The 12,930-nt window shown below is 38.1% G+C and overlaps 1 protein-coding gene and 1 long non-coding RNA gene across 2 annotated transcripts in view; one reads left to right on the forward strand and one right to left on the reverse strand.

Annotated features, from left to right (window-relative positions):
- LOC129453284 (macrophage mannose receptor 1) overlaps positions 1–12,930 on the forward strand; it is a 218,648-nt gene that overhangs the window by 199,386 nt on the left and 6,332 nt on the right. The gene's annotated exons all lie outside the window — the stretch shown is intronic.
- On the reverse strand, positions 8,764–10,050 carry LOC129430012 (uncharacterized). The gene is made up of 4 exons (XR_012360142.1): positions 9,987–10,050; positions 9,736–9,856; positions 9,541–9,655; positions 8,764–9,400 (listed from the first exon to the last, which is right to left on the reverse strand). It is a non-coding gene; the product is annotated as an uncharacterized lncRNA (long non-coding RNA).

Raw genomic sequence — 12,930 nt, forward strand, 5'->3', positions numbered from 1 at the left:
TTTTCTCTAGTGAGTATTAGCATAGTAAAAAAGATAAACAAGTACTTTAACAAACAAAAAGCAATGCATTTGTTTATGTTAATACATTAACATTTATATGATAAACAGATTATAGTGTAAATATGAAAATATACCTCACTGAACGACATGAGGGTTAATAAATGACGTGTTTTTGTGAACTTAAAGCACAACAGTATCTGGGTTCATTTACTTTTTACCACAGTAAAAGTATTTTCTTGTCAGCTAAAATGCTGTCTAATTTCCTAAGTCTGATAACTGTGAGGCGATTGTATTAACTTGGATTTTACAGGCAAAACGTGACCACACGCATATCAACAACAATTTGGAAAGTCTAGAATTAATCGTTTGGGATGATTATCAATCTCTCGTCGGCGTGTCGGTCCTTCAGTGCTTTGCTAGCGCCGTTAGCACGCGGCTCTGTAGCAACGCATATTTGGCTTACTTCACTTGTGTCCTTCGGGTTCGCATGTTTATTTGACTCACATCCGAAAAAACCTCCACACAGCAACACTGCTTGGCTTTCTTGTACTACTGTTAAACCAGAGCGGACGAGACGAGGAGAAGAGGCGGAGCACTGTATTCACGTGCACTGTGTGTGCGGCGCCGTTTAAAAGAAAGATAGAGAGAGAGAGAGCGTGCAGCTGGTGTTTGCAGAGTTACATAAAAAACAACTCGCAGCTCGTCTCGGAGTATCGATTCCGCGGGACACGAGTATTGGAATCGTTTTAAAATTTCAGTATCGATATCTATCGAAATATCGATAATTTTGACAACACTAACTGGTATACAGCTGTGTTGATCTTGGACCTCAGAAAACACAGTGGACCAACACCAGCAGATAATATTGCACCCCCTACCATCACTGACTGTGGAAACTTTACACTGGACCTCAAGGAAACGTGGATTGTGTTCCTCTCCGCTTCATCAAGACTCTGGGACTCTGATTTCCAAAGGAAATGCAAAATTTACTTTCATCAGAGAACATAACTTTAGACCACTTAGCAGCAGTCCGAGGTACTTCTGACACTCTCTGTTGTTCAAGAGTGGCTTGACACAAGGAATGCGGCAGCTGAATCCCAGGTCTTGCATACGTCTTTGCGTAGTGGTTCTTGAAGCACCGACTCCAGCTGCAGTCCACTCTTTTTGAATCTTCCCCACATTTTTGAATGGGTTTTGTTTCACAATCCTCTCCAGGGTGTGGTTATCCCTATTGTACACTTTTCTACCACATCTTTTACTTCCCTTCGCCTCTCTATTAATGTGTTTGGACACAAAGATCTGTGAACAGCCAGTCTCTTTTGCAGTGATCCTTTGTGTCTTGTGTAAGGTGTCAAATGTCATCTTTTGGACAACGGTCAAGTCAGCAGTCTTCCCTATGATTGTGTAGCCTACAGAACTAGACTAAGAGACCATTTAAAGGCCTTAGCATGTGTTTTGAGTTAATAAGCTGATTAGAGTGTGGTAACAGGTGTCTTCAAAATTAAACCTTTTCATTTGAAATATATCAGTCTGTGTGTAATGAATGAATATAATATACAAGTTTCACTTGGAATTAGTGAAATAAATCAACTTTTTGATTATATTTTAATTATATTACCAGCATTATATATCTAATATATAAAAGATAAGACTTTATTTCAAAATGTAACAATTTCTACAAATATTTGGCGAGAAGCATATGTAGATATTGCTTTAACTCTTATAGGGCTTATTCGCAAACACCGGAAGTAGCTAACCGCGGCCATCTTGTTGACATGACATCTGTCCTGCCCCTAGCCGCACGTAGATTTGAGTTGAGGGGAGCTTCATCTCGTCGGTATCAAGAGAAGATAAGCTTGATTGGTGTGGAACCATATCAAATAGACCCAATATAGCCTTAAGTAAAGATCCGTCATTATTGCCAGGCGTAACTTATCCAGATATTTATAACTATATCGTTCATACACTATCCGCATATACATACATATACATATACATATATAAGCGTCCACATCACCAAACAATAGGTTTATGCTAATTCGCTCACGGCACTCACGCAAATCACTTGCCTTTAATATTGCTTGTAATAAAAACTTTTGCAGATTTCCTCAACACGCTGCATTTCATGTAACTCAATGGTTTATCCTTCATCAGGTGGGAAAAATCGCTCAGAAAGTGATCCCAATGAATGTCGTTCATTGTATATGTATCGTAATAGTTATGGTGGAAGCTCCGCTATTCTCTTTAATATAAAACGATTTTCAAAACTATATTTTTATAGTTATCATTATAATGTGAACGGCCCTTAATTCCCTATAGTATCAATGCCAGACCTATTATGTTCATATAGTTATTAATACTAATTTAATAACTGTCTCAATTTATGGCAGCTTATTTGAAAGAGCAAATTCAGCCACTGCTTACAGCTAACCATATGTGATCAAATTATGGGGACAGACTTTGCGGTGTGAGCATCCCTAACGTTACCTGTGGTAAAATGATGGGGACAGACTTTGCTGTTGGGAGTCTCTCCTTCGCTGGTTCAACTCCTCTGTCTCCTTCCTTTCATGTTTTCTGACAGTCGGTGTCGCATACAAAATAATTCCGGGGTTCTTTTTGCTGTTGTTAGAACAGCCGTGTATTACACCACACACCATTGCGCGGTTTAAAAAAAATTACATACATGTAATGAGGGCTCAGAAACGCTGGGATCCATTTTGTGGTGTTATTAAAACAAACCAATCTGAAAAAACAAATCCAAGACGTTAGGCAGAAGAGTAATCAGAATACAGGCAGGCAGATCAAACACAGATAGGCAGTCCAAACCAGGCAACCAATACAAAGGGCAAATCCAAAGGCAGAGAAACAGATAAACAGGCAGATGGTCAATATCAGGCAGTCAGAATAATCACTCAATAAACGCACGGTATGCAGGGTAAACTGGCAATACTTCACGCTAGCCCTAGGCTAGCTTGAGTCTTAAATAAGGCCAAACAGGAAACAGGCAGAGGGCGGTGCCATGTCAGTACTCCGGCGAGGGCTCCCTCTGGTGGCGCAGCGGTATGGACGTTACAATACCATGGATAATACCCACGCTGCCTCGCTTGTCAATAGACAGACTGACAGTTCTATGTCAACAATATGGCCGCCGCGAACATTGATGACGTAGATCTAAATAACTCCTATTGACATCATGTTCAGCCATCAATGTCCCACCGTGAATATTTTAAAAATGTATTTATCATTAGTAATATCTGTTGCTAAAGACTTGACTTTAGACACAAATAATCTGAACTCTTTTCCATGTAGGACTATGACTGTGTTGTGATGGTTAAACACCCAGAGAAGTCCACTGGTATGTGGAAAGTTGTAGACTGTAAAGATGAGAGAGGTTTCATCTGCAAGAGGAACACAGGTTAGATGAAGACAAGACCTCACTGTGTAAATGTTATAACTGTAACTCAATCCAATCACATTGACTGAAGTAAACACACAAGTTTATGGGTGACTTGTTGATCTCTTACTGTAGATAATCTGTATGTATTTTGTTTGTGTTTTAGACTCTCAGCTGTCTGCTCCCGTGACCACAGCAGTACCACAGAAATACTTCAGTCTGGGCAATGATTCATATAAGATCCAGCTGGAGAAGATGAGCTGGGAAGAAGCGAGAAGACAGTGTAAAGCTGATGATGCTGATCTTGCGAGTGTACTGAACTCCATCAGTCAGGCGTACACCAGCCTACAAGTCGACAAACTCAAAGAACCTTTGTGGATCGGACTCAACAGTAACCTGGTAATAAATTAATCTCTCTTCACGATAAACACATTCATGTAATATCATATACTGTATACACACTGCAGAAACAACATGATCTCACAAAGTTCCGTGGGATAGTCACGGAATTTTTTGCTAATTTTTCCGTGACATTCTCACGGATCTCCGCATATTTCCGTGGCCTTGCCACGGACTTTCTTTTCCGTGGCATTGGTTACTGGCATTGGTTACCGGATTGGTTACTCAACTGATTTTTCCTATTTTCAAACCATTGTTGCTTCGGTTTAGGGTTAGATTTGGTGCTTGCGTTACTTTGTCACTGTAAGTATTGGTTTATACAATTTTTTCTGATGTATTCTTTTATATTTTCTAAACTTTAATCAATTGTCACCTGGCATTGGGGTTAGAGTTGGGTTTGGGTAAGGATGTCATTTTATGTAAATCTAACCCTAAACCGAAGCGACAATGGTAAGAAAATAGGACAAACAGTTGAGTAACCAATCCGTGAGAATGCCACGGAAAAGAAAGTCCGTGGCAGGGCCACGGAAATATGCGGAGATCCGTGAGAATGTCACGGAAAAATGAGCAAAAAATTCCGTGACTATGCCACGGAAATTCGTGAGATCAGGTTGGCAGAAATGATTTTACTAACATATAAGTGTGGTAATGTGCTTTCTTCAGACAGGTGGACGCTATCGCTGGGTGGATAACTGGCTTCTAAGCTACAGTAAATGGGCTACAGGAGAACCCAAAAACAATTTAGCTTGTGTTTATATTGACAAGGATGGAGACTGGAAAACTGCAGCATGTAACAACACATATAATTCCCTCTGTAAACGATCAACAGGTATTTTACAAATAATCATTTATAATAATTCAGTCCTTTAAAAGATAAACATCGAAAGCATAAATTTGCACAAACTTTTTTTGGTCATTTGAAAGATTTTAAAATCAAAGATAATTAAATGGCATAAACTATATTTTTGTCTATAGAAAAAGTTTTAAACATATAAACAGAAACCTTTAGATTAAAAGATTTAGAATCCTGTAGAGGCTTTAAAATAAATTGAGGCTCAGAATTCGAGCGTAAATTAGAAATATTTAAATTTGAATGTCTGTTGTTTACTAGTTTCAGTTTAAGAGGGATTTGATATACTAACCCCTCACACGGTCTACAGTTTTTGCCCCTACAGATCCTCCTCAGCTGCCGGGTAACTGCCCCGAATCAGATCAGAGGAACAGTTGGATCCCGTTTAGAGGACACTGCTATACATTCATGACCTCCATAAAAGACATCTGGGCTAAAGCCACAGTAGAATGTATAAGAATGGGTAAGACACTTCATCCTCCTCCAAATTACATTATTAAAGGTGTTGTAGAATATAAAACTGTATTTATCTAGACACAGATCATTAATAAGAGGTCTGTACATGGTAATAACATATCATGAGCCTCAAACAGATTGTTTCCTCCTTCTTATGTAAACCTTGTGCATACAAAAGACCGCTGGAAAACGGACCAATCTCAACATAACACCAAGTGTGACGTTACATTCATGATGTACACCCCCAACATTAAATTGCACATTAAATTAAAAACTAAGTTGTTACAATGATAAAAACAAAGTTGTGACTGCTGAGTTAGCGTTATATGCTAGTTAATGCTATATGCTAGCGTTTAGACTGAAGTTCTACTATTCACGTTACAGTTACGCTTTGCAGGTCCATACTGAAAAAAACCCCCACAAACTTACCACTCAGAAACGTCCAAACAATTGATTATTCCTCAAAATCTGTATCTGCTCTGTGAAACAGCCAATCAGAGCAGAGCTCAACATTATTATTCATGACCCTTTTACATAAGGTAATAATAGACCATTTCATTCTAAAGCAGGGACGGACTGGGGCTAAAAAACAGCCCTGGACTTTCTTCCAAACAGGCCCATCATCCGGCCATTCGCCGCTAGCCGTGCGCAACAGACACAAGGATGTCCTCCCTGCTGAAAAAAACAGCATCAAACCAGCATGGACCAGCATGGGAATTATGCTGGTCTATGCTGGTTTAGCTGGTGGTCACAGCATACCAGCACCAAAACACAACATATGCTGGTATGACCAGCATGGGATGCTGGTGCAAATGCTGGTTTAGCTGGTGCTAATGCTGGTTTGGTGCTGGTTTAGCTGGTGCTAATGCTGGTGCTGATGCTGGTTTAGCTGGTGTTCACTAGCAAACCAGCACCAAAACACAAGATATCCTGTTCTTGCTGGTAAGCTGGTTTTTTTAGCAGGGCTGATACTATGACACAATACTGTCAGACTATCAGACAAGGTTATTTAATATTTTGTCAATGTCATATTACACTTTGATGTATGAAAAAAATGGCGAGGCCCTATACATTTTGTCTGTAAAGCTTTCACAAACCACCACCAGGTCTTTGCCAATTCCACAATACTAAACAACACAAATATGAAACACAAGGAAGAACTGGACTCTCATGGAAGACCGACAGAAAGTGCAAGCTAGGATTTTTTTTGTTTAAACAAAAATTTGGTCATTTATTTAGCCTCTTTCTTATATATTAGCACGTTTAGAGTGGTAGCAATCCATGCCTGATATTTTCCCGTTTAATTCAATAGTCTTCATTGTAGCAGAAAATGTGAGCTCACTACAACCTCTCGTATACAATAAAGTCAGTGAAAGATATGAAAACCAATGCAATACGATGAATGTCCACCCACACACTGTTTTTAAATGGGGTTGGATAAATATTTTTTGCTTTGGTGTGTGTGATTTTGGTTAGATGACAGTTGTAGATAATACAGTTTGACAAAAGCACAATGTTTTGTTTTATTTCGACTGTATACAAATGAATGATGTCCCATATGAACAAAATGACGGAGTATGTATTGTTTTTAAGTTTCTACTGTTCAATCGCGCCCGCGCCCAGTGTTGCCAGGTTTGCGGTTTTCCCGCACAATTGGGCTATTTTGAAAATACAGTTGCGGGAAAAAATCTGGAGCTACGGGTTGCGTTTTTTGGGCTAGTTTTATAATGTGCCGCGGCCACGAAAATGTTTATCTGTTGACTTATAAAATGAATTATTTTCCTAATGTGAATTAATCCCATAAGCAATACCTGTCAACAAGGGCACTGCAGTGTCAGGAAGGCAGTGGAACATTGAGTGGAGGGGCGCGTTTTGCTCTTAATATCACATCAGAAACAATAAATTACCTTATGTAAGAAGTTACGTCTATACTGAGGGGATATTTACAGATCATGTGAACCCATCTTTGTATGATCTTTTCAAGTTAAATAAAAAAAATTTATACAGAGATAGTATGTTAAAAGGGCAGATGTCATATAGTGTCTCAAAATGGCATGGTTGGGTACACTTAGATGTTCTTAAGATAATCTTGAGAAGTACTAAAGTAGATTTTTTTATATTTATAACAGATTAGTGTGTGAAAATAGCACTTTAAGTGCAATAAGAACATTTTCATCTGGAAAGTACATTAAAAGAAATAGTAAAGAGTTGTAATCCCGCAGTTTTCAACTGTGATTGGACAAATGTAAAAATTGGGCTAGTTTTCATTCCTTTTGGGCGGGTTTTAACTTGTCATTGGGCTGGAAATTTTTCTTGGACCTGGCAACCCTGCCCGCGCCTCTCTCTCTCTCTACACACGCACGCGCGCGGGCACACTCTCATCACGTCTCTCTCTAACAGTAGTTGCGCATTACGTTAATTTTCATGCGAGTTTTATTTATTTTTATATCGTGTATATTATATTATAATGTCACATGTCCTGCTACTACTGGCACTTACTCTTGCTGATGTGAAGTTAACTCTGTCAGTCCCTCATCATGACCAGGCTGTGGATGCTCAGGCTCGCGAATTCAGGCTCGCGAATTCCAAGAATCCGTGGACCAATCACGGCTAGCTAGTAGGCCGACTCTTCCTCGTTTTTTTTACACGTAGCATCATATAAGTGATCGTATTAGTGCCCCTGCTGTTGGCTGTTCATATTGTGTTATTAGACTTTTTTTCCCGACGGCCGGGCGACGGCCCTCCGTTGAACGGCCGTTCTGGACTTTTCCAGAACGCACAGATTACCAATCCGTCCCTGTTCTAAAGGCAAATCCTAGGGTTGTAAGTAGACATGATAAACTGACTCTGGATCATTTTTGCACTTAATGAAGACACAAACATTCTGTGTACACAGCAAAATCACTGGTGTTAAAATAACACCCACGGTGTCAAATTTAACACCGGCAAAGTGTGTATATGTGTCCACACTACACTGTGTTAATTTAGTCAAAAGTGTAGTGTTAATTTAACAACACCAATTATATGTTAATTTAACACTCAATATTGTTATACACTTTGTTCAACACTATTCATTGTTGTTTCCACACTACACTGGTGTTGGCACAGAAATACAGTGTTAAAAATTAACACTCCTAATTTAAAGTCAACACCAGTGTAATGTGAATTCAACAATGTTAAGTGTTAAAATACTGATTAATAGCCACTTTTGTTGCTAATGGGTTGTTTCTATAAAAGAAAAATGACAAGAAATATTGCAAAACCTCTTTTTATTAAAGTAAATCACATTTAATAATTACATTGATACACAAAACACTTTGCATTTAACACTGCTTATTTAAATACCTCAGCTACAATTAGAAACAGAATACAGTATGGAATAATGAAAGTTATCTTATACCACAGCGCAGTGACATGAAAACTACTTATTATAAGGTCTTTAATAAATCAAATGACAGTTAAAAAAAAATAGCCACCCTACTCAAAACTTGAACATTAAAATACACTGCAATTACCTTATCGGCAAGCAGAAATGCTTATCCTTCACAATACTAAAGATTTTTCCATAACAAAACAGACATTTCAATTCAAAAGACAATTAATTTTTCTTAAATACATTACAATTGCCACAGCGAGCCTTCTGAATTACTTCATACTGCATACTTCAGCTTCCTTATGAAGTTCCTTAGAGCTTTTCTCTGACTGTTCATAGAGCATGCTAATGCTAATTGCCAGTTCAAGAGTGAGCTTCTTTTCACGTAATAGTTGTTTGCGGAGGATGTCACTCTGTATCCCGCAGACGATACGATCCCTGATTAATTCATCACGGAGTTCACCGAAATCGCATTTCTTCGCCAGTATTTTTAAAGTAGCGACATACGTTTGAATCGACTCACCGGTTCCCTGGCTAGCGGTGTTGAAAGCATGCCTGTCCATAATGACGTTTTTCGCTGGCAAGCATAATTCAGCAAACTTTACCAATAGCGTCTCCGGGTCTTCGTGACTTTCCCCCTCTTCATAAACAAATGATTCTGACTTTTCAACAGCCTCCGGGCCGGCAAGGTTCAGCAGCGTGTAGGCTTGAACTTTCTTAGATTTATACGTTCCAACCTGGTATTTAGTTCTGTAGTTGTTTTACTCATAATGTAGTGGAAGGCTGCATCAGTGGTCTTCATCATGCAGGGAATGGCTTTTTGGTCCAGAATGATGCAAAAATTCTGGATGCAACTTCTGTTCCCAACGCAGAGCAGGCAGGGCTGTGCTGATTCATCCCCCTCAAAGCATGGATTGATGCTCATCACCTAAGAGTGTTTTAAAAGAGTGTATTTGATGAATGTATTTGATGTGTATTTATGAACTTGTATGCATTTACATGGGGTGAACAATGCAAGCAAACTAACTGCTGAATAAATAACTAGAACAAAATACCAAAAAAACGTACACAGCACAATCAGTAGCTTCAGATGCACATTGACCCTCTCCAGTCTTTCTTCCTTTCACAAATGAAGGCAAGAGGTGAATGAGTCAGGGAAGAGCTGCCACATCACTGTCCCATCCTAGCAAAACACAATTTAAACACCATGAGTATACAGTTAAACTTTAAAACCGTAAAAGTAGCAAACCCATGTACACTTACCATATTTAAACTTCTATTGACCAGACAGAGGGTCATCCATATCTTCATCAGGATGTAGTCTGCAATTATCCTTTAATTGTTGTATGTTGACTATTTTGCAATACATCGCCTCAGCATATTTCTGCAGATTTTCAAAGACAAAAATGGTCAAGAAAATACCAAAAAGGGTGCAGTTTTAACCGTTATTTGAATCAAAATCATCTCAGTATGTTAGAAACAGTGTACAGTACTAAAGTACTGTGTGTACTCACATAACTAGTTGGTAAGCTCTTATCCTCCAAACTGGGTTAAGGAATAACAGTTCCAGAATTCATGAGCAGTGTTGGTCAAGTTACTTGGAAAAAGTAATTAGTTACTGATTACTGATTACTTCCCTAAGAAAGTAATCCCGTTACTTTACTGATTACTTATTTTCAAAAGTAATTAGTTACTTTACTAGTTACTTTACTAATTACTTTTCAAAAACCTGATGCACGACCTGAATATGCTACACAGTATAAAGCAATAGGGCCCGGTTGCATAAAGCACCTTAAGTGTAATGTTCCCTTAAATTCACCCTTATATTTCATTTATACTTAAGGTTGCAAAAAAAAACTTAAGCTTTTTCTGTTGCATCTCCATGGCAACAATAGTATTTTATAAACCTGGGTCACTGTCGTGAAACATTTAACGATTACCCTTACCTAAGAGAACCATTTAAGGGATTATACTGTATGCAACACCTTTAAATTATTATCTTACTGTAGGTAAAGGGAATTTACCCCTTAAGTGTCATACCTAAGGTGCTTTATGCAACCGGGCCAAGACCTTTCTGCATAATTCTATTCTTTCTGCATCCATCATCTAAAATTGAATCAAATTAAACATTCTCTGTTTTAACCTCTCGACACGCACTTATTCGTTTTTTTAAGCCTGCTAACATTAATAATATTAATATCAACATTAATATACATCGTTTAAAAGGTCTACGGGTTTAGCATCAGTGTATGGTCTCTGTTTTGAGATACATATCATATCATGTAGTAAGTTATTTTGTTACAGAAGTCCAGATGACAACATGCAAAATATAAACTGGACTTCTTACCTTATAACGATCGCGAGTTGAATCCGGTCTGTTTCAGATGTGTGAATAACCCATAAAATTCATCAAATGACAACTTTTGTCCACAAATGCGTATAATCCATGAAATATAGTCTGTTGTCTACATCAGATTTCGCGTGAACGTGTATGAGATGGAGCCGCAGCGGTCACGTCAGCTTGTCCACAAATGCGTATAATCCATGAAATACAGATATATAGTCCGTTGTTTTACATCAGATTTCGCGTGAACGTGTATGAGATGGAGCCGCAGCGGTCATGTCAGCTGGGGGTTCAGGGATATTTTCAGTAAGTTTCACATTACTGAGCCGGCTTGCTAGGTGTTTGCTTAGATTTGAGGTGGAATCTTTCGCTGTAGATAAAAGTTGTATTCCCACGCAGAGTGTACAGCGGACGTTGATGTTTTTGTCACCGTTAACTGGGTTAAACTCAAAGTAATGTCAGTACTTCCAAGCATTAAACGCCGCATAGTCTTGTTCTCTTCCGCGCTCCATGTTGTCTTCTCACGTTCAACAATACACTGACTGAGGGCGCGGCGCTCATACGTCATTGTCACTCGACTCGCGTCACGACACAAGAGAGAGTCTCACGAAACAAAATCAAGATTAAAAAAATAACGCAGTAACGCAGCCTGCTAACGGGGAAGTAACAGTAATCTAATTACTGGTTTTGCAATTGTAATCCCTTACTTTACTCGTTACTTGAAAAAAGTAATCGGATTACAGTAACGCGTTACTTCTAACGCGTTACTGCCCATCACTGTTCATGAGTATGCCGTATTCAAATATAGTCTGGTAGGGTCCTATCACAAAAAAATGACAATAAAGACTCTGAAAACTCAACATTCTTTTTATATTTAAAAAAACAGCACTCAAGACAATATGAATCTTCAATTATACATTTTCAAAATAGTAATCAATTTAATTGCTATTTAATATGATATCAATAGCAAAACGATGTATGAGAAGATAATATATTTTTATTAAAGTTAGCAGCAGGTCATGTGAGTTTCTTGCCAGATTAATAATCATAATATGTACAAAACTGCATATACTAAAAAGATTGGTTAACTGTTCAGTTTATGTCAAATAAAATTATTTATATGTATAAATATATAAACTTACCTTCTGTAATGAATTTATATAAGTATTATCAGTCGTGACTCATTGTAAGTCATCCATGTAATGTCTTCTTTAATAAACTGCCCTTAAAAACAGCATCTCTTCTGAATGATGTGAAGCACTCAGTGTGTACTTTCACCAAACTAGCATCTATAATGACAGAAAAACAAATGTTCGCCATACACGTTTTACACTTTCGTATGTATTTGCCATTTGCATCTGTCTGACATCTAGCGCCACGAAAAGCTTACAACACACAATGCATCCAATCCAGCAATCTGTGCATACAAATGATGATATATTCTGAAGTAAAATTAATTGTTGGTTTGGCGATATTTCCTCTGTTTGCATACATCTTAGAAAAACACATGACGATGCGGTTGCGGTTTTCTCCGTGTTTTTCAGTAATTTGAATAATTAACCGATATCCGTGCACTCACGTGCATGTAAACGACCTCGTTTAACGGTATCTAGCCTATATGATTACCTCATAACGAGCATCATATGGTGAATAAACGAGCTTTCATTTAACTTAATTTCATACCTTCAATTTGTAGTGCATGTTGCGTTTTATCATGGTTCAGTTCTTTCGTTCATATCTCCTGTTAATATTATCCTTCTTGGTTAAAACTGTTAGCTAGCAGTTTAACTTTATACTAAACTAACAAGAGAACAACATAACACAAGGTAGCTCTGATTAAACTGAACCAAATAACGAACAAAGGGGAAATAAAATGGGAAAAATATCTTATTTAGGTTTTTTTGGCATATGGCTGCGTAGAGTCAGACAGAGAAATAACAGTTTAGTTTAGCTAAACCATGTGAATATTATGAGATTTACCTGCTCTCTTCAGTCCTCCTTTGAAAGAAAATGGCGGTAAAATCCCTGACAGGAAATGTTTAGTGGAGGCGTGGCTTGATTTACACCGCTCAGAGTGAAATATGATAACACCCTTGTTTTACACTGACACTGTC

This window comes from Misgurnus anguillicaudatus, chromosome 21 (genome assembly GCF_027580225.2).
Source record: "Misgurnus anguillicaudatus chromosome 21, ASM2758022v2, whole genome shotgun sequence".
NCBI classification, from domain to species: Eukaryota; Metazoa; Chordata; class Actinopteri; order Cypriniformes; family Cobitidae; genus Misgurnus; species Misgurnus anguillicaudatus.